The sequence below is a fragment of the Pinus tabuliformis genome, chromosome Q (genome assembly GCF_031772625.1).
Source record: "Pinus tabuliformis cultivar Carrire ecotype Pingquan chromosome Q, CPIR1, whole genome shotgun sequence".
In the NCBI taxonomy this organism is placed as follows: domain Eukaryota; kingdom Viridiplantae; phylum Streptophyta; class Pinopsida; order Pinales; family Pinaceae; genus Pinus; species Pinus tabuliformis.
In genome coordinates, this window is record NC_142296.1 from 1,082,847,018 (window position 1) to 1,082,873,790 (window position 26,773).

At 39.8% G+C, this 26,773-nt stretch overlaps 1 protein-coding gene across 1 annotated transcript in view; it reads left to right on the plus strand.

The window, feature by feature from the left end:
• GCS1 (glucosidase 1) overlaps positions 1 to 26,773 on the plus strand; it is a 450,551-nt gene that overhangs the window by 239,121 nt on the left and 184,657 nt on the right. The gene's annotated exons all lie outside the window — the stretch shown is intronic.

A 26,773-nucleotide genomic window follows, 5' to 3' on the forward strand; every position in this document is an offset into this window, starting at 1 on the left:
AGTAATGGGCTGCTCGAGACCTTCCTTATTCTTTTGAAACAAGACACCAACAATTATATCCTCTAAAGCAAAAGGAAAAACCATGAAATCTCTCAAAGAATTAGGGCTGGCTAGAACAAGAGCTTTTCAATAACACCCTTGATTTCTTGAAAATCCTTTTTACCATATCTGAGGAAATTCAGGCAGTGGTGTTGTGAGATATCCCACTCCCTAGCCTCGAGATTGGTTTTTGCCCTAAGTTTCCCTAGGCTAGTTCCTCATAGCGATCATTTTGCACCTTCAACTGAAAATTAATTCTTTGGTCCCCTTCTCCTCCTTGTTTAGGTCAAATATATCATTGGTTGCTAAAGTCCTTTCCCTTGACCTAACCTGGGTCCGCTTGGTTTCGTGTGGTCCCATACCTTTGAAAAGTCAACTCTTCAAAAACCACTTGGGAAACCAAGTTCAACAAGGATTTTAGGGTTTTGGAAGCTCCTTTACAATTCACACTCCTAAAACCTAGCCCTTAATCCTCATCCTCTTCTCCTAGAAAGCCTTGTACCTTGCTTAAGAAGCAAGCAGGTCCCATTCTAGAGGCTCCCTTGGGAAAGAGTACCCGAGATCACTTCACACCCATCTTAGTTGATCTATCCTTCATAAGTGATTCTCTATATATCGGGTCTCCTCCAATCGATGAAAGTCCGTAAAGAGTAGGAAGTTTTAGCTGTGGTGACAGTGGGCCTTAGCTTCATTGTTGCTCTTGACCTAGCAAGTGCCCTTCCAAGACCCCCTGTTGGTTTGAGTGGTAACACAACCTAGGGATCAAAACTCAAAGGACCTGCATTGGGAGGAAAAGGAGCAACAAAAGTTACAACAGGTAGGGATGAAGGGATAAAGGCCACGACAGAGAAATTCGAGGGCAATAAAGAAGACAGAAAGGCTGCAGAAGGTTTGGGGAAGCCCTTAAGGGCCGACGACACTAAGAAAATGGGTATTGCAGGGAAAAGAAGGGCAACATGGGCTGCAACTAGGCCTGGAGAAGCTTGCAGCTAGACCTTAGGGTCCAAGTTGGGCTTACAAGCCCCAAACTTTCCTGAAACCCTCACTAGATCAAAAAAAATTTCAGAGCTTAAAATTCGTCCACAAATGATCACAATTTTTTTGTTGAAGGTTGATGTTTAATTCTGGAGCTTGGGTGTTGAGCCTGGAGGGGAAATAGATGGTGGATCTTACCTTCCCAGGCCTAGTTCCACCTCTAAAAACCTCTAAAATTTCTTCCAAGGACTGAAACCCTTGATAACGTTTCAAATCTGGATTGAATCTCACCTGCAAAATTCAAATCTCAAAAGCTCAAATCCCAAATATGGACAAAAAGTAAAATTAAACCCAAAACCCCAAAAACCCCAACTGCAAACAAGGGTTAGAAACTAAAATTATTTACAAAATATCAGATCTGTTGACACCTAATCCTTGTGATTGGGTAAATATATGTAAATAAATAAATGAGAAATGTGAACAGTCATCGGGAGATGAACTGAACAATATCTCCCTCATGTATATAACAGACCTACCTGATGGAATAGATAATACGAATTAGTTTTTGCTTAATGGAGTTACTGCCTGGCCTGACATGGTATCAGAGCCAGCTCCTTTTTTAGCTCTCATGCTCCTTGTAACTCCTCTGTCTGTTTGCCATATTCCTTTACCTGCGCTCTCTGTCTGCCAGAAGGCTACTGTCCATACTGCCCATACTGCTCTACTATCCAGCGCTGTCCATCCTGTCTGACTGTTCATAAACGTTTCAAAAAAAAGGGGGCGCTGTACTGACATAAAATAAGCACTGTCCTGTGCGTTGAAGTTCTTTGCTCAAATTATCTTCTTCCTGCTACATGATGTTAATAATAATTGCAGAAAGACTACCAGGGTCTGGTAGTAGCATGCATCCCTGAGCCAGGGCTTCGATGTCATGAACTGGGAGAAGTTGCGATTTCATTTCAGCATTAATTGTCGATTTGGTTTCGGCTTCTGCAATCCCATGTAGAGTATGAGGACCGTCCTGAGAATTATGAGGTTGCCCGTTACTTTTCAGAAACGAGTCGCTGGATAATCCTTTCGTCTTTTCATTGTGATGTGAAGGGGAAAATCCGTCTGCGCGAGTAGAGTGAGGTTTTACCACATGACAATGGTGATGTAATATTTTCTTGCACAGTGTGGTGTTCCAATGATTCTTGACGGCCAAAGCGGTACGCCCTGGTAATCTGCCTGCAATGAGCGATAACGCTATGGCATATAAGCCTGATCTGTAGAAGCGTTTTGTGTGCAATAATCTTGAGACTACAAGGACCAGTAACGTAGCTTTTTTCTGCAGTCATTTTGTTACAAGGACCTTTAACTTAGTGATTTTTGAGCATATATAATGTTATAATTGAGTTTTGGGCACTGATATGTTAATTGAGTTTTGAAGAAGTCGAAATTGTGATGCTCCGACATCACTGTTGAAGCGTGAGGACATAAAGTTTCTTGAGCTCGTTTGGTAGCAGAGTAGATGACTGCCGATTGCTGGGAATTGGAGAGGAGCTGTGGGTGATGTTACATGTGCGCCATAAAAAGGATCTTTGTATCTTGGTTTGCAATCCCTTTGAATGCCATTCTGGAGGATCTCTTAGTTTTCGGGAAATTAAATTTGGAGAAGCGCTTAAGCTTTTTGCAGTTTTGTGGCGTATTTCATGTGGCTTAAAATCAGAGATACATCTGTCTCAAATTATTCTTGAAAATAACCTAAATACTTCTCTGTATGACACAATATCTGAGAGTCCGAATATGTCTGGACTACATTCTTCAGTTTTTCTTTGGTGAACGCAGTGCTGTTGAGGGTATTTTATACTGCCATATTTTGTGCTTTAACATTGTGCAGAAGCATGCAAATTGATATTTGAATCTGCTGTCCCATTATATCAGAACTGTTTTTTTTTCCATTAAAAGTAAAAGTTTTGCAGTCGAAATTTTATTTGCTACAGTATGCATTCAATCATATCTATGGTGGAAATAGTTCTCACAGGCAAGGAGAACTATCCTGAATGGCCCCAGATGATAAAAAACACCCTCATTTTCAATGAGTTTTGGAAAGGAGTGTGTGTCGGAGACAGAGACAATGACCCAGTACAGCCTACCTCAGACAAAGAGCTCGTCATTTGGGAAAACAAGAACAACAAAGCTTATGCATTAATCGCAACATCTGTAAATGAAGAGGTGAGTTGCCATATTTCGTCATATTCAACTGCCTTTGAAGCCTTACAAAAGCTAAAAGAACTCTATGACTCACATTCTGCACTTGAAGTTGTTCAACTCATGTTTAAACTCTTCAATCTTGAACTGCAAAATAATGATCCTCTTGCTCTTGCATCTGAAGTAAAGTCTATAATGCATGATATCAAATCTACTAAGGTTGAATTGGATATTCCTCTTATCACTTTTCTCAAGGCATTTTATCCTACTTACTCCAATTACCTTGAGTCATTGCAAGCAAATGGAAATCTCAAAGATATAACCTTTGACTCTCTTGCGAAAAAGTTTGCTGAAAGAGAGAAAGCTTTTGGAAAGAAGACAGCCCCTGAATCTTCTGAAGAGACTGTGTGCCTTGCTCATAAAGAAAAGCATTCTGCTCAAGATTCTACAAGAGGAAGAGGTGGACGAAGAGGAAAAGGAAGATACTTCAGAGGCAGGGGGGCAGACATTCTCAAGGAGAAAAGGCAGATTTGCACTGCATTCACTGCAAAAGAAATGGATCACATGATGCCTCTACATGCAAGCTACCATGGGACAAAATTGAGCAGAAAAGAAATCAACAGAAAGGTAAAACTGATGATACAGATAAAGGTAAAGCACCTGAATCCGCTCACTATGTTGAGGCACAATGTAATATTGGAGTAAATGAAGGTTTGTTTAATGCTTCACTTGCTTCTTGGAAAAACGATTGGTTGCTTGATTCAGGAGCAGCCTGTCACATGACTCATAGAAAAGATTTTTTTGAAGATTTCACTGACAATGTTGATGGAGCAATATACTTTACAGATCAATCAAAAATCAAGCCATCAGGGCTTGGCACAATCAGGCTTAAACTGCCTGGTCTTCTAGACTTTCTTCTGGGTCATGTTCTATATCTCCCACAGCTCAAGAGAAACTTGCTATCCTTGGTTCACATCCGCCAGCAAGGTCACTCCATTCATATGTTTGATGGCAAGCTTGAGGTAAGAAAAGCATCTGACCACTCACTTGTCATGAGGGGAATAGAAGAAGAAAGGCTTCTCAAACTGCAAGGAACCTCTGCTCATGCACAACATTTCTCATACAATTCTCATCATGAAGAAGGTACACTTCCATCAAGTTTATTATGGCATGCTAGATTTGGACATTTGAACTATGACAGTCTCCACTTGTTGAAGAAAAATGGTGTTGTTGGTTTGCCTACAATTCCTAGGAAACTTAAGCAATGTGATGCTTGCATTCTAGGAAAGCATAGCAAACAGTCTTTTCATGATTCACATTCAAGAGCACATAGGAAACTTGAACTCATTCATTCAGATTTATGTGGTCCAATGCCTGTTCCTTCTGCAAATGGAAATAAATATATCATGACATTTATTGATGACTACACCAGAATGTGTTGGGTTTATTTATTGAAGAACAAATCTGCTGCTTTTCAAACATTCAAGAATTTTCATAAATGGACTGAAAATGATGCACAATCTCATATTGGGTCTATTCGCACTGATAATGGAAAAGAATACACATCAAATGAATTTGAAAACTATCTTCAGCAAGATGGGATCAAACATCAAACAACTGTGCCTTATAATCCCCAACAGAATGGTGTAGCTGAAAGAATGAATAGGACAATCTTAAATATGGTACGATCCATGCTCTTCTTCAAAAATGTAAAGATAATGTTTTGGGCTGATGCTGTTCTATGTGTTGCATATATAAAGAATGGATGTCCATCTAATGCTATAAGAAACAAGACTCCATATGAAATGTGGTATGGACATGTTCCTTTGGTAAAGCATCTCAGGGTCTTTGGTTCCACCTGTTATGCCTTGATAACACAGGTACATAGAAACAAACTTGGTGCTAGAAGTCGTAAGTGTATCTTCCTGGGGTACTCAAACACGTCCAAAGCATACCGTCTCTATGATGAAGTAAATAAGAAGTTTGTTGTATCTAGAGATGTAATTTTTCTTGAATCATCCAAAACTGACAATGTTGTTGAGTGGCAATTTGATTGCTTGGATAGATTCGCAAAAGCAAAATCATTTCAAGAATTTGATAATCAGATTCTACATCTTGAAGGGGGGATTCCTATACTAGACCAACATGTGGAATCTTCTTCTGAAGAACACTCTCCTCCGCATGAAACTCCAACAACAGATGATGCTTTAAGTGATGTAATTGATAGATTTGGGAGACTCAATCTTGATTCAGTCCCAACTCAATCAACGGAGTAGTGTGGACCATCTCAGAAAGGTCCCCCAAAGTGGCTGACAAAGACACTTGAAAGTGTTCATCCTGATGAATTTGGAAAGACAGGAACCAGAAATTCAAACCGGCAAAATGGAGGTGATGTAGATGACTCTAATTCACCTGTTGATATGGATGTTTCTTATGATTGTGAATGGAACTTGTCTACAGATTTTGAACCGACTTCCTTCAAAGAAGCTGCTTCTCATGATGAATGGAAAGAAGCGATGCAAAAGGAGTATGATGCCTTCATAAAGAACGACACTTGGAAGCTCGTTGATCCTCCATTAGGAACCAAACCAATTGGCTGCAAGTGGGTCTACAACAACAAGTATAAAGCTGATGTCTCACTTGACAAGCACAAAGCTAGGCTTGTGGCAAAAGGTTTTACACAGAAGGAAGGGGTCGATTATGAAGAAACTTTTGCCCCCACAGCAAAATGGGCTACCATTCGGACACTCTTTGCACTAACAGCTCAGAATGGTTGGAAAGTCCATCAAATGGATGTAAAAACTGCTTTCTTGAATGGAGATCTAAAAGAGAATGTTTTTATGTCCTAGTTGTGAAAGGACATGAACATAAAGTATGCAAACTTGTGAAGTCCTTGCATGGCCTCAAACAAACACCACGAGCCTGGTATGAAAAACTAACTGAGCATCTTCTGAAACTCAATTTCAAACATTTTGATCTTGATGATGCAACTTTATTTGTCAAGAAAGTTGGCAAAACAGTTGTATATCTTTTGGTATATGTAGATGATCTTTTGATGACAGGGAACAATGAAAGTTATATTGCATCCATAAAGAAGGAATTGGGGAAAAGTTTTGAAATGACTGATTTGGGCTATGTTCATTACTATCTTGGCATTGAAGTAACCCAACATCCAAAGTCCATATTGCTTTCTCAAAAGAAATACATTGGAGATTTGTTGAACAGGTTTGGCATGACAGAGTGCAATCCTCTTACTACTCCAATGAAACAAAACTTAAAGCTCACATCTATTGAAGGAAAAGAATTTGAGGATGCAACAAAGTATAGACAGCTTGTAGGAAGTCTCAACTACCTAACTACTACCAGACCAGACATTTCGTTTGCTGTTGGAATCCTCTCCAGGTTTATGCAAAAGCCTTGTGAGAGACATTGGTCTGCTGCAAAAAAGGTTCTAAGGTACTTGAAGGGAACTCAAGACTTTGGAATCAAGTATACACAGGTGGACGACTTCAACTTGATTGGATACTCTGATTCAGACTTCGATGGAGACAAAGAAACTGGAGTATCAACTTTAGGATATGCTATGAGTCTTGGATCAGGAGCTGTCTCTTGGAGATCACGCAAACAATCAGTTCCAGCAGATTCCACAACAGAAGCAGAATACGTAGCAGCAGCTGAAGCAACAAAAGAAATTGTGTGGCTCAGGAAAATTCTTGAAGATTTGCAGGTAAAACAAGTACAATCAACTCCACTCATGATTGACAATACCTCTGCAATAAAGTTGGCCAAGAACCCAAAGTTCCATGATCGAACAAAGCACATCAATACTAAATATCATCTGATTCGACATCATGTTGAGGCCAAAACAATCCATCTCCGTCATTGTTCCACAAATGAGCAAATTGCAGACATCTTCACCAAAGCGCTTGGAAGAGAAATGCTTGAAGCCTTGAACGATTCAGAACGATGCTTGGACTCACCAACATCCCTTCAGATTAAGGGGGGGAATGTTGACACCTAATCCTTGTGATTGGGTAAATATATGCAAATAAATAAATGAGAAATGTGAACAGTCATCGGGAGATGAACTGAACAGTCTCTCCCTCATGTATATAACAAACCTACCTGATGGAATAGATAATACGAATCAGTTTTTGCTTAATGGAGTTACTGCCTAGTCTGACAAGATCTAATAGATTTATACGAAAAATTTACAAATAGTACACAAATCTACTAAATTTGAGGAGTATGAGTCCAACTCCGCTCCCAGATCAGTAGAAACAAGCATGTATTAGCTGAATCTATCAAATAATCACAATATTATTGGTGATAGATGGATTAAATGATGATTTTTTTAAAAATCTTGGGCCTTGATCAAGATCTCTACAAGACAATCGTTAGATAGACTTCAAAAAATTTAACACAGTGGTCTCTTCAGCCTTTGGACTTGGGAGTTGGTTGGTCTAACCGAAGACTTTTCCTTATGCCCAAGATCCGAATCTTGATTTGATCTTTGCACACTTAAGATTAAATTTTTAACTTCAAATGGTTCAAATACACATTAAAACCCTCAAGATCTAGAGATACCTGTTAGATCTCTCAAGTTAAAATGCTTTTTTAAAACCCAAAAGCTAATGCAAGATACCTGTGCAAATAGATAATCCAAATATTGGCAAATTAAGCTAAAAAGTTATTAAATTTAAATCAATAGAGCATTAAGGCACATGATTCAGAAAAATATTACTAGTAGACAAAAGAGGAACACCACCATGAATAAACTCCAAATTTTTTTCTATTAATTCTAGAAAAATATTACAGCAGAGCTTGACTCAGAGCTTTCTCAATTTTTTTTTGTAACTCGAGAAGCAAATGACTCCTAATTTATAGATAAATTCTCCGAATGACTAGTTGGCTTGATTCCCATCAAAATAATCTTGACTGTTGATGGAAATGATCATCTTTTAATCTCCACCGTCGAAAATCTTTATTTTTGAGGAATTTTCGAATTTCTCATAAAAACCATTTTTTATTAGCTCAAAATTAATTGTTTTGAGTTAATTTCCTCAAAAATTTGACTTTGACTTAACCACCAAGGCCCAATGGTCCAATTTTTCTTGAAATTTCCAATATTCCCTTGGTGGGGGACCTCCAAAAATTAATTTTTTTAAGACTCACGAATTTTTCCTTTCGGAGAATTTATTTTCTTAAGTATTTTAATTTTGACTCTAATTAATTAAATTTCTAGTTTAGGATTTTAATCTACTTTTTACAGAAAATTTAATTAATTGACACTTGAGGTGATTAATAATCTTTTCCATCCTCTAATATTTTGCCATGGTGCTAAAATATTTTTTACATAAGATAATTACATTTCAACCCTCGAAGGGGGAACACTTGTTCGTTCGTTATAGACCCTTAATTTATTATCCGATTCTGCGACTCAATATGATCTAGTAGACCAAGTGATTTGTAATAGAATAATTTAGTTAATTAGCTTAAATTATTCCTAACTCACTTTTACAAAAGACTCGACTAAAACACTAGGACTCACCTAAGATCTTGACACCGAATTCCACCCTAGCTTTAGGGTGAGGCCGGAGGGAAAAACTCTGTTGATCATCCGTGTTTAGAAACACAATTGAATCATTGAGACAAAAAAACTCCTAGGATGAAAATCGTCACCAAAATATTAGCCTTACCTAGGCTGTTACATACATACACGGTCTTACTAGCATCATTTACATTAACATTTTGCAGAATGGGTTTATAACTCTGACAAACTGACGACTAATGATGATGAATTTAGGATGATTTGAGTGTTCGAACATGATGGAAACCCTTTGCGATAAAGTGTATTGCTATAGGGTAGTTGACATAGGGTGGTCAACATCTGCCTCTACTTGGGAACCGTTGCTTCATTGAAGGAATGTGAGAATCCAGAATCTGCACCCAAGAAACACACAAAATCATATAAGTAATTGTATCAAAATCAACAAGACACCAATAATTATATCCTTTGAAGCAAAGAAAAAACCATAAAATCTCTCGAATAATTAGGGCTGGCTAGAACAAGAGTTTTTGCAATAGCACCCCTGATTTCCTGAAAAACCTTTTTACCATCTTCTTTCCATAAAAAATTAGCGTCTTTCTTCTGAAGACTTTGAATAGGCATAGCTATCTCTGCATAATTTTGAATAAACCTTCTAAGAAAATTGGGTTTTCCAAGGAAAGACTGAAGGGATTTAAGATTATGAGGAAGAGGAATCTTTTGGATTGCCTCAACCCTCTCAGGGTCTATTTTGATCCCATCTTTTGAAATGATGTGATCAAGCAACTTCCCTTCAGTTACTCCGAATACATATTTAGCATCATTTAAGGAGATTCCAAATTCTCTACATCTGTCAAACACTTGCCTGAGATGTCCTATATGACTGATACCATCCTTAGAAAAAAGCCGTAAGATCATCTTGATATATTTCAATGATTTTACCGATTAAACCCTTGAAAGTATAGTCCATGGCCCTTTGAAATGTAGCTGCAGCGTTAATTAATCCAAAAGACATTCTAATATATTCAAATGTACCCCATGGTGTGGTGAAAGTGCTATTGCGCCGATCCTCTTTCTTAACCCATACTTGATTATACCCAGAAAAACTGTCTAACAATGACATCATTCCTGAACCCATTACTCTTTGCAACATAGTCTGCATGTTTGGAAAAGGGTAATTTTCCTTTTTACTTGCTAGATTAAGGTTTCTAAAATCAACACAAAGTTTGATCGTTCAATTCTTTTTTCTAACAATCACCATGTTAGAACACCATGTTGAATGCCTAGTCTGAGCAATAATACCAACTGCAAGCATCTTTGAAAGTTCTTTTTGGACTAAGGGAGCCAAATTAGGATTCTTTTGCGTAAGTTTTTGACGAAAGGATTTAGCATTTTTATCTTTTAAAGGGATAGTGTGCTCCATGACATCTTTCCTATAACCTATTAACTCATCATAAGAAAATGGTAAAACATCCCTATATTCATGAAGTAAATTAATCAATTTCTTTCATTCTTCATTACTAGTACCTTTACCAATTTTCACAATTTTAGGGTCACTAGAGGTACCAATGTTTACTTCAATGAATTCCCCTGGATCCATCTTATTTTCATCTTTTTTCCTTGTAGCATCATGTTGATTAAAGTGCTGCTCTAAAGATACAACATTCATGGGAGTAGGATTTGTTATATCTTCATGGTTATCAAATCCATCCTCCTTACAACTAATCTGAAAATTCTCAAATTTATCCAAATTATTAAGAAATCAAATCACCTATCTTTCATTATCGAAAACCTGCCATTGCTCCATATTATCAGGCATAGGTCAAAAAATAATTTCCATTTTAACGTTATCCTTTAACAATTCATTGGATAACTACAAAGTAGACGCTGCTACAGTAAGCTCATCTGCCAACTTATTCTTTTCTCTAGGGATAGCTTCAAGATCAAGAGCATCAAAATATTCCATAGTATCCCATACAACATTTCGATAGTTTGTTAATCTCTGATTTTTGCAGGTGATTTTGTTCTTAATCTGCATGATAATCAAATCAGAGTCTCCCTTGATATTAAGCAACTTAACCCTCAAATATTTTTCCAATTCAGGACCCAATAATAAAGCTTCATACTCAGCAACATTGTTAGTCACTTCAAATTCCAATCGATAGACAAATTTGAAAATGTGACCAAGGGGAGACTTTAACACTATTCCAACACCTTTACCATGCCTAGAAGATGCACCATCAAAATGCATAGACAATACTTTATCTTTTACATCCCTCAACTTTTCATCAACCTTAACATCTAAAGGAATTATGGAGTTAGATAGAATGGTACGATTCCCAAGGTTAGGTTATTCCTTGTTAAATTATGGTATGTTCTATGCTTAGAGCAGTTTACTTATCTTTCTTTTATTATCCACAGATTAGCAATCATATGTACATTACGTAAAGTGCAGATAGAACATTTAAACGATCAACAGAAAACAAGCCAAGACAAGAGACACAAGATGTGGCAGCTAGTCAGGGACAAACCCCAATATGGGGAAACCCTTTTATCAAATCTTCTTTTATCTTAGAAATAGTACAAAAGTCTGATTTATATCAGCAGCATCAGCGACATCAGCCCTAAACTAGGGCAGTGAATATCTGTCAAACCAGAGGTCGGATCACCTTGATTCTTGTGCCAAAAAATGCGGCCTTCCAAGGAGAGTCAGCTTCACCTACTGCGTTGTCAGAGAGAGAGAGAGAATGCTGGTCAACACTCGTCAAAGTTTCAATCTGCAGCTTGTAAGCCCTAGAAAGCTGCGTCCTTCCTTCCCACGTGTGAGAGAGAGACCTTTCTGCGCAGGAGAGAGAAGAGACTCTTTTTCTGCACAGGAGAGAGAGATGTGTGATGAGAAGTGAAGTGTGCAAATGAGGAGAATGCTCCTTGTATTTATATGCAAAACATTGATGATTAATAGATGCATTGGTTGGGCTTCTGAGCCTACATAAGCTGTTGGCCGACTTTGACAATTAGTCCATAATCTAGATAAATTCATATCTCCATAAATACTTATCGGAATTGGATGATCTTTAGATCACGAGAGGAATCCAAGAAAAATATAATCAACCATGAATAAGGTGACCCACATGAAGTTTGGCCCTAGTTGCCAATTTTAACACTCCCTCTCAACTAGGGAGAACTTCATCTGCAATCTGTCGGACTGTCACTGTTGTCCATCCATCAAATGCACTGTCCTGTATGGCTTGACCCTTTTGCTCTGCTCTGCTTTGCTTTGCTTTGTTCTGCTCGGTTCTGCTCTGCTTTGCTCGAATTATGAAGAAGAAGAAATGATCGAGGATGTATCATACCATCCTCCACTGACCCGAAGTCAGTCTCAGAGTGTGTACCACTCTCACTGGTCCCAGACCAGTATCATTGATCCCAGATCAATGAAGGTCATCCTAGCATAGGGAGTAAGGTAGATACAACGATGTGTCCATCGATACTACTATGGTCCCTATCCTCATTTCCTTGCTCATTGATCAGATGAGAGGTATTTCCCATGAGTCCCAGACTACATGGATATGATGCCTCGACAGGAGAACTAATCATCCTGTCCATAGGAGAGCGAATCATCCTGTCCACAGGAGAGCGAATCATCCTGTCTAGTGGATGCCACAGAGAACTAATCATCCTGGCCTACAGGAGAACGAATCATCTTGTTCCATAATCGCCATGGAGAACACATCATCCAGGCCCACAGGAGGACTAATCATCCTGTTCTATAGTTTCCACGGGGTGTCACAGGGGAAGGTTGAACCTTTTACCTTGTACAAAGTGCACCAACAGGGGATGGTGAGCCACCTTGTGGTCATATGTCGCTCCAAGAAGTACCCCACGTCCCCCTGGAGCTCCTAGAGCTTAGTGCGTCATACTTGACCCCATTAGAGGGTCTTTGAACGACACCAAGTCGTTCTCGGAAAGTCAGGAGTTTGATCTTTCCTAGGGGCTTTGTCAGAATGTCGGCGACCTGTTCATCTGTACCAATATGTTGGAGCCTTATTGCTCCTCTCTGCACCATATCTCAAATATAGTGGTATCTGATATTGATATGCTTGGAGTGATCATGAAATACGAGATTTTCTGATAAACGGATCCCGCTCTGGTTGTCACATAGAATCACGGTGGTATCCAATGTAAATCCAAATAGCTCACTGAAGAGCTTTCGCAACCAGACTGCCTCACAGGAGGCCATGCTAGCAGCAATGTATTTTGCCTCGGCGGTGCTCAGAGCCACCGACTTTTGCTTCCTGCTCATCCAGGATATCGAGGCAGATCCCAAAGAGAAACAACACCCAGATGTGCTCTTTCGATCCTCCACATAGCTTGCCCAATAAACATCAGTATACCCAAGTAGTCTCACATTTGCGACAGTGTATCTTAATCCATGAGTGATTGTGCCACGAAGATATCTCAGCAGATTCTTGGCACCAATCCAATGTGAGTGACGAGGCTCAACCATATGTTGGCTCAAAGTGTTGATTCAAAGCATATATCCGGACGGGAGTTCACCAAGAACATCAATTCTTCGATGAGCTGTCGATACTCGGTAGCATTTCGTAAAACGGGTCCGGCAGCACTACCGCTTAACTTCTTAAACTTTAGCTCCATTGGGGTAGTTACAGTGTTGCAGTCCACCATGCCGAATCTTTCCAATATCTTCACCACATACTTTCCTTGAGATAGGAAAATCTCCCCTGGTTTCTGCCAGACTTCAAGTCCTAGGAAATAGTGCATGAGTCCTAGATCTTTCATCTCGAATTTAGAAACCAGCTCCCTCTTACATTTGTGAATGAGAGGGTTTGCACCTATTAGGAAGAGGTCGTCAACATAAAGCACCAGTATGAGAGGCTTGTCATCTATAACCTTAAAGTAAAGGTTAGGGTCGGCTTCACTCCTAGTGAATCCCAGCTTCATCAAGTAGCTATCTATCCTCTCATACCATGCTCGGGGTGTTTGCTTTAGCCCATAGAGGGCCTTCTTCAACCTGCACACATGAGAATCGCGATCATAAATCTCAAATCCTTCGGGTTGCTCCACATAGACTTCCTCTTTGATCGAACCATGTAAGAATGCAGTCTTGACATCCATCCGATGTAGCTTCCATCCTTGCGAAGTAGCAAAGGCTATTATTGAGCGGATAGTGGTATATTGGGCAACAGGTGCAAATATCTCGTCATAGTCTATACCTTCCTTTTGGGAGAAGCCTCGAGCAACAAAACGAGCCTTATACTTTTCCGTACTTCCATTTGCTGCATGCTTTATCTTATAAAGCCATTTAGAAGTGACAACTATCTTGTCTTGGAGTCTGGGGACCACATCCCAGACATCGTTCTTCATAATAGATTTATATTCTTCAGACATAGCATCCTTCCATACTTGATACTTGACGACATCTGTGAATGATGAATGCTCATTTTGGATGATCGTGCTCATGATAGTTAGGTATCCCTGATACTTGTTCGGCTTCTTACTTTAACGGAAGGTTCGACGGGGAGCTATGTGTCCTTCAGCATCATCAAGTGTCCCCCTAAGCCATGAAGGCCTCTTCCTTGAAGAGGAAGGCTCTTCCACATCGGGCATTGTTTCATCTTCCTTTTCCTTCGGTTCCCTAGTGTCAGCTTCTTTAGATCCCCTGAAAGTAGGAAGATTGTCTACTTTGCTAAGAGCCATATCTTCATCAAAGGTGACATCATGACTAATCTTGACTTCCCTTTGACCAGCTACATAGATTCTATAGCTCTTAGTATTTTCGCTATAGCCCACGAAGATTCCTTTCTTTCCGGATGCACACAATTTATTCCTTTTCTCTTTCTGCACATGAAAATATATAGGGCTTCCAAAAATTCTAAAATGAGATATGTTAGGTTTCTTACCGGTGAACATTTCTTCAGGAGTTTTGGAACCCAATGCTTGATGAGGGCATTGGTTTTGTACATATACAACGGTGTTTGCAGCTTCAGCCCATAGAAATTTCGGAAGTCTTTGATCATGGAGCATAGCACGGACAGCTTCCACAATCGTACGATTCTTCCTTTCCACCACACCATTCTGCTCAGGAGTATAGGGTGTAGTGGTCTCCCTCTTAATGCCAGCCTCTTTGCAAAAGTCATGAAACTCATTAGATTCATATTCAGTCCCATTGTCAGCCCTTAGGATCTTGATCTTCTTTTCGGTTTGATTCTCGATCAAGGCTTTGAAGTGTCGAAACCATGAGAACACTTCATCCTTCTTTTTCAAGAGATATATCCAAGTCTTGCAAGAATAATCATTTGTAAAAGTGAGGTAATATAAATATCCTCCCAAGGAGTTCACAGGCATCATACTGGATATGTCTGAGTGAACTAACTGCAATATATCGGAGGTCTTGCTTTGGCTTGAGGGGAATGGTCCCCTTTTTATCTTTCCTTCGACACATCCTGGACACACACCACCTTGCTCTAATCTGAACTCGGGCATCCCGGTCACCATTTTTCTTACATCAGGTAGAGTTTTATAATGAAGGTGAGCAAACCTCCGATGCCATAGTTCAGACTGAAGAGATGTGACACAAGTCATGACACCTAGTGGACTTCGTCCAACCTGATATAATGAATCAACTCGAAACCCAAGAGTAAAAGCATCTTTATAGTCCTTTTTTAGACACATACCTTGCCATCGCTGAAAGCCAACTTGTAGCCTTTGTCTTCCATTGCCGAAATGGACACTAGGTTCTTTTTGAGATCAGGAACGTATAATACATCTTGTAAGTGGGTTGTATTACCCTGATTCAATTGAAGAGTGACATTTCCTACGCCTTTCACAAGATATTTTGAATTGTCTCCAAGAACAATTTCCATGTTGGTTTCTTTCTCTACTAGATTATAGAGAGCTTCTTTGTAACTAGTGAAGTGCCTTGAGGCACCACTATCAATAAGCCAATTTCCCAGCGAGTCCGGGGGAGCAGTGGTAGATAGAGCAGCTGGTAGATAATACTCATCTTGCTTATTGTCAATAGTGTTAGATTCATACCTTGGAATTTCTTACCTTCTTGAATGGTTGTCCTCTTCCTTGATTTGCAGCACTTCTTTTACCTCGGCCATTTGACCTACCATTTCTTTGATTGCCTTGAGAGGGATTTTGATCATCATCCCGGTGTGAGTTCCTTTTATTAGGATACTCCCTTGCATAATGACCTGATTTATTGCAATGGTAACATCATCCTTTTCCACCCTTTGGTCCAGCCTTCCTTTTGGATTTAGCCTCGAAATTGTTTCTTCTTTTAACATGAGAAGAAAAGGCAGCGGGATGACCTTTAAGTGTGGGCATTTCCTGTTCTTCCATTCTTGCTTCTTCTTGAATGCATCTAGCCATTAATTCCTCAAATCCAGGAATTACATTATTGTTGAGGAGAGTAGTTCTGAATATATACCATTCAGATGGTAATCCTCCAAGAGTTGTGAGTGCCATTTCCCTGTCAGGAATTACTTCCCCAATAGATAGGAGATTGTTCTTGATCTCGGTGATCCTTAAGAAATATGCTTGCATATTTTCATCTTTGCTCTTCTTAATTTCCAATTTCCTTCATCTTATTTCTAAGAAACAGAACTTGATTTGCATCATTAACTTTAAATAAACTCACCAGTTTATTGTAGATTTCCTTGGAGGTGTTTAGCTCAGAAACATAGGCCACCAAGCGCTTGTCGATAGAGTCTTGGATGATCTTCTTTGCTTTGACTTCTCCCTTGGTCCATTTGTTTCTGGTAGCAGCGGATGCATTTGATGGAGGCTCGACAACTCCACCTCTCACATGGTCCAGCACTTCTTGTTCTTCTAACGTTAGATCGAGAGACATCTTCCATCCATGGTAGTCAGACTCCTCATGGAGTTTGTCTTCAGCAGGGAAGTGTGTTGAGGACCCCATAGTTTTTTTTTAGATAGCCTTGTCTTCGGTGATTGCTTTTGCTCTTGCTTGGGCTTTGTCTTCACCTCAGCTCTGATCCCATGTTAAATTATGGTATGTTCTATGCTTAGAGCAGTTTACTTATCTTTCTTTTATTATCCACAGACAATGTTTTAAAACTCCGACTCGGCCGAGGGTTGACTCCGACTCGGTATTGACTCGGCCGGCTCGATTTCAATGACTCGGTCGTAAAAAAATTAAAATACATTAAATATTTATGTTTTTATAAAAAACATAATTTTAAAGATTTTCATTCATGTTTCCAAACACACAGCATTATAATATAGATGGAAGACAACATATGATCAAAGTAGGCTCATGAATATATCCATTATATCAAAATGGCACCCAGTGCATTGTCCAATGGCATACATACATGATCAAAGATTCAAAACAAAAAGCACATAACCAAGGAGGCTAGAAATAGGAGCAAGTGGATTATCACTATGGCTATCTATGGCTAATGTTTGTGATTGCAGGATTAGCTTTGCATCTTTGGAGGAGGGCATTAGAACTTTGGTGCCCTGTTTCTCCTCCATTGTGATCTATTGCACACTGCCTAAATTATCAGATCTGAAGCATTACCATACAAATCCTAATCACATTAAAGATTGATTATAATAACCCTAAAACAATCAAGTTTAATCACAGACTAATCACAAGGGGTTCAGTAAGTATCCTAGCTCTTGTTCTTGCATATTTGTGGACTGACCTTGACTGACAGTGGGGTACAGTGACTGATATCCTTTGACAATGGTATATTTTGAAGTCTGGTGCATTTCTTTGCTCCAGCATTTACTTCGGTGATTGATTGCTTTTTGTTCTGGAATGCCATCTTAGAAATACTAACCTCTTAGTTTAGAATTTCATTTGCATAGTCATTTAAATCTGACTGTCAAGTTGCTTCTCACATAATCACTGTTAGCAATCTCCTTTAATCTTGAGTTCTTGTGCTTAAATACTCTTTAAAATTCACTGATATATAAATGCTATTTTGTAAAGTGAGAACACTCTAAGCAGATAACAGAATTAAGTGTACGTGATATTGTAATGTTTCATTGATCAATCATTGGAAGTACTATTGTAATCTGGTGTGTTGCAAGTGATACTTCATAAATTGAAAAATCATTTAACAGTGCTTATGTTGGGACATTTGGCTATAAGTATGTTCAGCTGAAGCAATCTAACATAATTTCGTAATTCACATTCTCCAAAAGATTGGTACTTGGTTTAAGCTTTAAATATTTCTCCAAAAGATTGGTACTTGGTTTAAGCTTTAAATATTATTGGTTAATCTAAGAAGCTGTTCATTTTTGTTTCTTAGCAACCTCATCTGCCATTGTTGAGGACAAATACTTTGAGCTCTTGATTTCCACTTGCTCCTATATTCTCAAAGGACAAACATCAAAGTGAAGTGATAATCCAATTGGAGTCCCCAACAGTCAGCAAAATCTTAAAAATTAAAAATAAATATAAAAAAATGCTGTTTTTGGGGTTTACTGGCCGCATGAACTGACCCGACCGAGTAGTTATGGATCCGGCTGAGTCGGCCGAGTTATGACTGACTTGGCCCAGTCATGCTATAAGCCGGGTTAGTCATGACTCGGCCAACCGAACCGAATTTCCTGCCGGGTTGATTTTTTTTTTTTTTTTTACATTTCTGGCTCGGACCAACTCGACCGAGTTGGTTCTGAGCCGGCCGGATCTTAAAACAATGTCCACAGATTAGCAATTACATGTACATTAAGTAAAGTGCAGATAGAACATTTAAACGATCAACAAAAAACAAGCCAAGACAAGAGACACAAGATGTGGCGGCTAGCCAGGGACAAACCCCAATATGGGGAAACCTTTTGATCAAATCTTCTTTTATCTTAGAAATAGTACAAAAGTCAGATTTATATCAGCAGCATCAGCCCTAAACTAGGGCAGTCAATATCTGTCAAACCGGAGGTCGGATCACCTTGATCCTTGTGCCAAAAAATGCGGCCTTCCAAGGAGAGTCAGCTTCACCTACTGCGTAGTCAGAGAGAGAGAGAGAATGCTGGTCAACACTGGTCAAAGTTTCAATCTGCAGCTTGTAAGCCCTAGAAAACTGCGTCCTTCCTTCCCACGTGAGAGAGAGAGACCTTTTTGCGCAGGAGAGAGAAAAGACTCTTTTTCTGTGTAGGAGAGAGAGATGTGTGATGAGAAGTGAAGTTTACGAATGAGGAGAATACTCCTTGTATTTATATGCAAAACATTGATGATGAATAGATGCTTTTGTTGGGCTTCTGAGCCTACATAAGTTGCAGGCCGACTTTGACAATTAGTCCATAATCTAAATAAATTCATATCTCCATAAATACTTATCGGAATCGGATGATCTTTAGATCAATCCTACACCTCTTGACGAGAGGAATCCAAGAAAAATATAATCAACCATGAATAAGGTGACCCACATGAAGTTTGTGCCTAGTTGCCAATTTTAACATTCCTTTATTATCTCATTATGGGGGCTCTTGGGATCTTCAACATGGAATCTTCTTTTAGGCTCTCCATTAAGTCTAAGAGATCCAAAACCTGTAGGAGAAGGAATCATAGCATATGACCAATTCATTTGAATATTTCCTCCTAGATAAAAGGCCGACTTCCTAGAAAATAACATCCCCCAGGCATCTGGTACATAAACTACAACTATTTCCTTTACAATCATTATGTCAGGGTAAACTAATCAATGAACTTGTAAATCCTTGATTAACGCATGAACTTGGATCTTCCTAGAATCCATTACATATATGTTGTAGTAAGGCCTAGAAATTCTCGAATTGAGCTGCTCCATGACCCTCTTGGTCATAACACAGGTCGAGGCACCAAAATCCAACATGCAGTTATACAATCTATAAACATTAACCAACAAAGTAATAAAAAATGGCTAGTGGCATCTTGATAGGCATCTTGGGTCATCTTGATAGACAGTTTTAGGAACCTTTCTTGAGAAATATTAACACGAGGAGCTTCAATGGCATTTAATAACTTAGCCTTTTGGGAAGGAATCTTCAATATCTCGGTGATAGGAACCCAAATTTTTGCATTATTTAACCAAATTCCGAAATCAACATCTAATCCAGAGCTTGAATCAAAGTTAAAACTTCGCAGGGTAATTTGATTATCACTTTGATCCGTATTCCTTCTTTGATACGTTAACCCTTTATCTTTCGCAATCTCCAGGACTTGCTCTGGAGAAAGCTTTTCACCAAATAATTCAGCCATTAAATCCTTTCGTGACCAAAGTTATTAATACCAAAGGAGGATGTAAAAGGCCCGACGTCATGATTCATGACTATTTTCATTAACTTCCATCTAATCCTCCATAGATAAATGATACTCCTCGCCAACAATGGCTATTTGATTACTTGCGCCAAACATCCCACTATCCATGATCCTCTTTACAGTGGGGCAAGTAGCTTCTTCATGAAGAGTTACAAGCTCTACAATAAGGTGGAGTTTCATCCACAAGATTGGCAGATTCAAGTGGATTTGGTGGTCTCTGGTCATTATATGAACCCTTCTTTTGCCAAAAATTATTATTTCGATTATTATTATTTCTAGGTTGGAAAGTTTGTGCTTGAGATCTTTCCATTTAGACCAACCCTAGGATGCATAACACTCATTTCCTTAACATGGTTTGATATTAATTTTGCTTGCTTAAGCTCCATGCTTTGAAGTTTTTGCAATAATTTCTTCGTAGGTTCATCATCTGATTCCCTAACTTCTTTTCCCTTGGATTTGTTTGATCTACTTGGACCCCTATCAAAACCTGAAATTTTAGACTTCCGAGATGCTCTCTTATCCTTTTTAATTTCTTGAGCTAAGGTTTGGGCAACCTTATAATCGTTAGTTCTTCCACGTCGTAATTTATAAGAAGTATCGGCATTAAAGGCATCAATATAAAATTCCAAAAGAGATTTATAGGGAGGTTTATAATCTTGAGGTAATTCCTTAATAATACCCTTAAACCTCTTGTTAAGCTCCTCTACTGTTTCATTTTCGTTCTTCTTTATGATGCTGATAGCCTTAACCAAATGTCTTTCTTCCCTCTTATCACCATACTTATCTTTAAAGGTATTAATAATCGCTTGTAATGAATTGAATGAATTATTAGGCTTCTCTGTAAACCAATCAAAAGCCTCTTCCTCCAAGGTAAGAACAAAGAGGCTTATCTATACATCTTCGGGATTATAATCAACATCTCTAGCGTATTTACTCAACCAAGAACAAAAGCTTTTAGATGAGCATTAACACTAATCGCATTGTTGCCTCTGAAAGAGGGCAACTTATCAATACCATTCTCTGGAAGATCATGGGGATAACCTTGAATGTTTGCAAAGTTGCAAGGGGCGAACACGTCCATGATGTCGTTCTCAGCTAGGTCAGGGAAAAGAAATGGATATCAAAGAGAGGTTCCTGTTTGAGATTAACAAGAAGTGTACGGGAAGAGAGCTTGTGTAATCTAACTTTGAGAACCCTTTCAAGATTTGGAGTAGGATTAACCAAGCTACTTGGATTCTTCCTAGTACACACTCCTGTAGAAGATGAAGGAAGTGGAGTCACCACTCGAATAGAAAACTAACTTTATACACCTAAGATGCTGGAAAGGGAGTTAGTAAACGAAAATAAGGACAAGGAACTTATCGTGGTGAAGGATGAAAAAGATGAGTGATAAGAAGAGATGAAGATGATTAAGACGAATGTCGTAAAGCCGAGGTCCAATAAATCGGTCCCCAACGATAACGCCAAAAAAACGTTGTTGCCCAAATTGTATAGGCACCGTGACAACGACTCAGGTTGAGGGCTGTCTCCTTGATCCCTAACCTCTCTGTTCTAACTGTCTCCCAACAGTAGACTATGGGGGGTAGACCCTATGGAAATGGAATGATGAAGGACAAGTTGGAAATCAACTAGTCCAGGAGACATAGTTGAGTGACCAAACACTTGGTTAAATCTAGCAAGATTTTAAGGATTAGATCAAATTTATCTATTTGAGACCAGTGCCTTATGGAGTCAACACTCTTGCTTATAAAATTCGAAACCAAGTACCAGATGGACAACTGCTGCTTTAATGTGTTACTAATAACTATCCTATATGGAATGCAATCCCTAAGACCTATGTGAAATGCAAAGATCTTGGTTAATTTTAAATAAATTCCTAATCTAAGTCGGAGAAGCCAGAACTACCGGAAAAGCCGGAACTGCCGGAAAAGCCGAAATTAGATATCGTTTTTGGGATTCAACTGCGTTAAGTAAGTCATTAACGTATGACCATTTCCATGAGAGCTAGTCGTAACTGACTAATTTCTCATGATTTTTGAATTGTTCACTTAGCACTCATTGCATCGGGTGATGCTCACAGGGGTGAAGAAGTGGGATTGAAACTAGTGAAATGAATCACATAGCATCAATCATCACTTCCGGGGCTTGCACTCGGTAACCAGGACTTCCCGGGAGGTCACCCATCCCAGATCTCCTCCCCAGATCTCCTCTAGCTCAAGCGCGCTTAACTGTGGAGTTTTCCCCACAATCCAGCCCACTTAGCTTGCTACCCCATTTGCAAAACCTTAGCAAGTATTGTGCCTCATGAACCATTCAATTAGAGATCCCTTCACTCTTTTTGAATTTAAGTATTAGGGGTTTACGCAGTGCATTATATTAGATATCGTTTTTGGGATTCAACTGCGTTAAGTAAGTCATTAACGTATGACCATTTCCATGAGAGCTAGTCGTAACTGACTAATTTCTCATGATTTTTGAATTGTTCACTTAGCACTCATTGCATCGGGTGATGCTCACAGGGGTGAAGAAGTGGGATTGAAACTAGTGAAATGAATCACATAGCATCAATCATCACTTCCGGGGCTTGCACCCGGTAATCACATAGAAATTGTCGGAAAAGCCAGAACTGTTGGAAAACCCGAAACTGCTGGAAAAGCCGGAACTATCGAAAAAGTCGGAAAAGCCGGAGGAAAATCTGAAACTGCCGGAAAAGCCGTAAAACTAGGAACTACCGGAAAAACCAGAATTGCCAAAAAAGCCGAAAATGCCGGAAAATCTGGAACCGCCGAAAAAGCCAGAAATGCCGGAACTGTCGGAAAAGCCGGAATTGCCGGGACTGCTGGGACTGCCAGAATTGTCAGAAACAACCGGATCTGCCGGAACAGCTGGGACTGCTGGGACTACCAGAATTGTCAGAAACAACCGGATCTGCCAGAACTGCCGGGAAAGCTCGGAACTGCCAGAACTGCTAGGAACTATCAAAATAGTCGAAGAGCAGCATGCAAGGGACAACTAACTAACATTGGGACAGTTTTATGGTACTTAGAAACAAATACACCAAGCATGCAATGTTAAACTAGCATGCAAGGGACAACTAGCATGCAACAACAAGCATGCTAAGGACAACAAGCATGCTAGGGACAACAAGCAAGCAAAGTGCAGCCAACACATAGGTCAAGATGGCAACATGGTGCAACAATGGCACATAATGCAGTACAATGATGGCTACAGTCATGATTAATGAAGCGTGATGAGATGCAACATAGTGATGATGGGTTGTAGCATAGTGCAGCGCGGTGAGGTGCAGTGTGATGATGAAATGCAGCACAACGATAGGTGAAGGAGTCACCTTGGAGAATTAGTTGAAGCAGCATGTCTTCAATTGATCTCATGTATATCTTCTTAGAGATGATCTATGCTCTTATCTAGATAAGTCAAAGTGTTGACTTCTGTTGTAAACGTACTATCTCTCTCTTTCTCTCTGTTGAACTATTGAAGAACATATAAGAAGAATTGATCAAGGGTTTCCCCGCATTGGGGTTTGTCCTTGGCTAGCGCCACATCTTGTGTCTTCTTGTCTTGGCTTGTCTTCTGCGATTTATGTTTATGTTCTATCTGCAGTTTACTTTAATGTTGATGTGATTGCTAATCTAGAAATGTTATTAAGCTAACTGTGAAAATTGAAATAAATTGCTCTAAGCATAGAACATACCTAAAATTAACATGGTATCAGAGCTGAGGTGAAGACAATGCCCAAGCAAGAGTGAAAGAGCAATCACCGAAGACAGTTGGGAAAGGACAAAAGGATCAGTGGATTCCTCATCCCTCTTCAAATTCACCAAGGGTGAAGTCGAAGTAGAGAATATTATCAGAATGGCGCAGCAGAAGTTTCTGATGGCCTACCTAAAGATCACTTCAATGGGAAGTCCAGATCTAAGGGTGGAAGGAAAGGCAGATGCCTTGGTTGCAATAAGTTCGGCCATTATGCGAAGGAGTGTCCGAATGGCAGAGACACATCTCTTGATGAAGATAACAATCATTCCAGGGACATCTTCAATGATCAAAGGAATGACAGGTAATGCAGGTCATCAAGGAAATGGCCGACTCTTCATAGAAAGCAAGGAACCCCAGGTATGAAGAATCAAACGTTGTTTTTGATAAGATAAAGAAGCGTTATCTTGTATTGGCCATCTCCTTCAGATTCTTAGGGAATCTAGCTTATAGATTGTAGTGCTTCAAGGCACTTCATCGGATAGATGGGTGCACTCTCTAATTTGGTAGAGATGGAAACAATCATGGGATTATACTTGGAGCTAATGCCACCTATCCCGGAAAGGGTGTAGGGAATGTTAACTCTCAATTGAATAAGGGTAACTCGATTCATTTACAAAATCTCTTTTATGCACCTGATTGCAAGAAGAACCCGGTGTCCATCTCGGAAATGGAAGTCAAACGTTTCAGGGTGGCACTCATCGATGGAAAGGTACGTGTTTGAAAATAGAATTTTCAAAGATGTTTTTGAGTTCAGGGTTGTATCAAGTTGCAGGAAGTCCACTAGGGACCATGTCCATTAACACATAGCACCAGAGGTCTGTGAGTCAGATGGTGACAGGGATGCCTGAATTCAAAAAGAGCATAAAAGTACATGTCTGAGATGTACCAAAGGAAAATCTTACAAGGGGACCATTCCCCTCATGTAGCAGGTCTACAGGTTTGGAACAACCCGAGGGGTTTGAGATTGATGATTAGGAATCTCACGTATATAGGTGGAAGAAAGCCCTCTATGGCTTGAAGCAAAACACCCCGGGCGTAGTATGAAAGGATTGATAGTTGTCTGATGAAGCTGAGATTCACTAGGAGTGAAACCGATCCAAACCATTACTCGAAGGTTGTGGATGATAGACCTCTCATATCAGCACCTTATGAGGACGGCCTATTTCTGACAGGTGTAGACCCTCTCATTTGTAGAAGTAAGAGGGAGTTGGATTCCGGATGTGGAATGATAAACTGCAAACTTGTGACTACCTCGAGGATCTTAACTTTAAGAAGTTATATGGTAGTGATGTCAGACCAGATTTGGGAAATGCCTCTGAGTTTCATAAACTCATTCGCGATGATGTTCTTGGTGAATTTCCATCTAGACATATGTTTTGCAGTTAGCATGGTGAGCTCATATTTGGTTGAGCCTCACTAGATTGGTGCCAAGAATCTTCTCATATATCTTCGGGGCACAATCTCTCATGGATTGAGATACACTGCCGGAAATATGAAACTGCATGATTATTCGAATGCTGACTGGGCAGGCAGTGTGGAGAATCACTAGAGCACTTCTAAGTGTTGGTTCTCTTTGGATTCTGCTTCGATATCATGGATGAGCAAGAAGCAGAAGTCGATTGCTATAAGCACCGTCGAGACCGAATACATAGCTACGAGTATGATCTCGTGTGAAGCTGCATGGTTGCAGAAGCTCTTAAGTGAGCAGTTTGTACACATGATGAATACCACTGTGATTCTCTGTGACAACTAGAGGGGGGATTCAATTATTTAGGAATCTCGTATTCGATGATTGCTCCAGCAGATAGACATCAGATACTGTCTTATCTGGTATATGGTAAGTCGATGAGCGAGGAGGCTCCATCGCATTGAGACTGATGTACAGGTCGCAGACATTTTGTTAAAGCCCCGGGGAAAGGTCAAATCTGTGACTTTCCTGAATGACTTGGAGTCGTTGAGAGATCTTCTTATAAGGGTCCTGCATGTTGCATGCTTTGAGCTCTGGGAGCTTTGGGGGGCTTGGGGTGCTTATTGGAGCAACATACGACCACACGGCGAATCACCCTCCCCTGGTGGTGCACTATGAATAGGATGATTAGTTCTTCTGTGGACTGGGATGATTAGTTCTCCCATGGCAACTGTGGAACAGGATGATTAGTTCTCCTGTGGGCCAGGATGATTTGTTCTCCGTGGCGACTATGGAACAGGATGATTAGTTCTTCTGTGGGTCAGGATGATTTGTTCTCCATGGCGACTGTGGAATAGGATGATTAGTTCTTCTGTGGGCCAGGATGATTAGTTCTCCGTGGCATCCACTAACAGGATGATTCATTCTCCTGTGGATAGGATGATTAGTTATCCTGTCGAGGCATCCTACCCATGCAGTCTGGGACTCATGGGAAGTACCTCTCATCTGATCAATGAGCAGGGAAATGAGGATAGGGACCATAGTAGTACTATCGATGGACGCATCGCTGTATCTACCGTACTCCCTATGCTAGGATGACCTCCATTGATCTGGGATCAGTATGGGTGGTTTGAGACAATCTCTTGTGATATTGATCTGGGATCAATGAAACTGATCTGGGATCAGTATGAGTGGTTTGAGATACTCTCTTGTGATATTGATCTGGGATCAATATATTATAAAACTGACTCCGGTTCAGTAAAAGTGATGTGACACACTCTCTTCAGATGAAACTAACTTCGGGTCAGTAAGAGTGATGTGACACTCTCTTCAGATGAAACTGACTTTGGGTCAGTAGAGAATGGTATGAGACATTCTCGATCAATTCTTCTTCTTCATGGTTCAGCAGAGCAGAGCAAAGCAAATCAGAGCAGAGCAGACCAGTGCATTCCACTGATGGTAGAGATAGTACAGTCGGACATATTGATCAACAGATGGAGTTCTCCCTAGTTGAGAGGGCGTGTTAAAATTGGCAACTAGG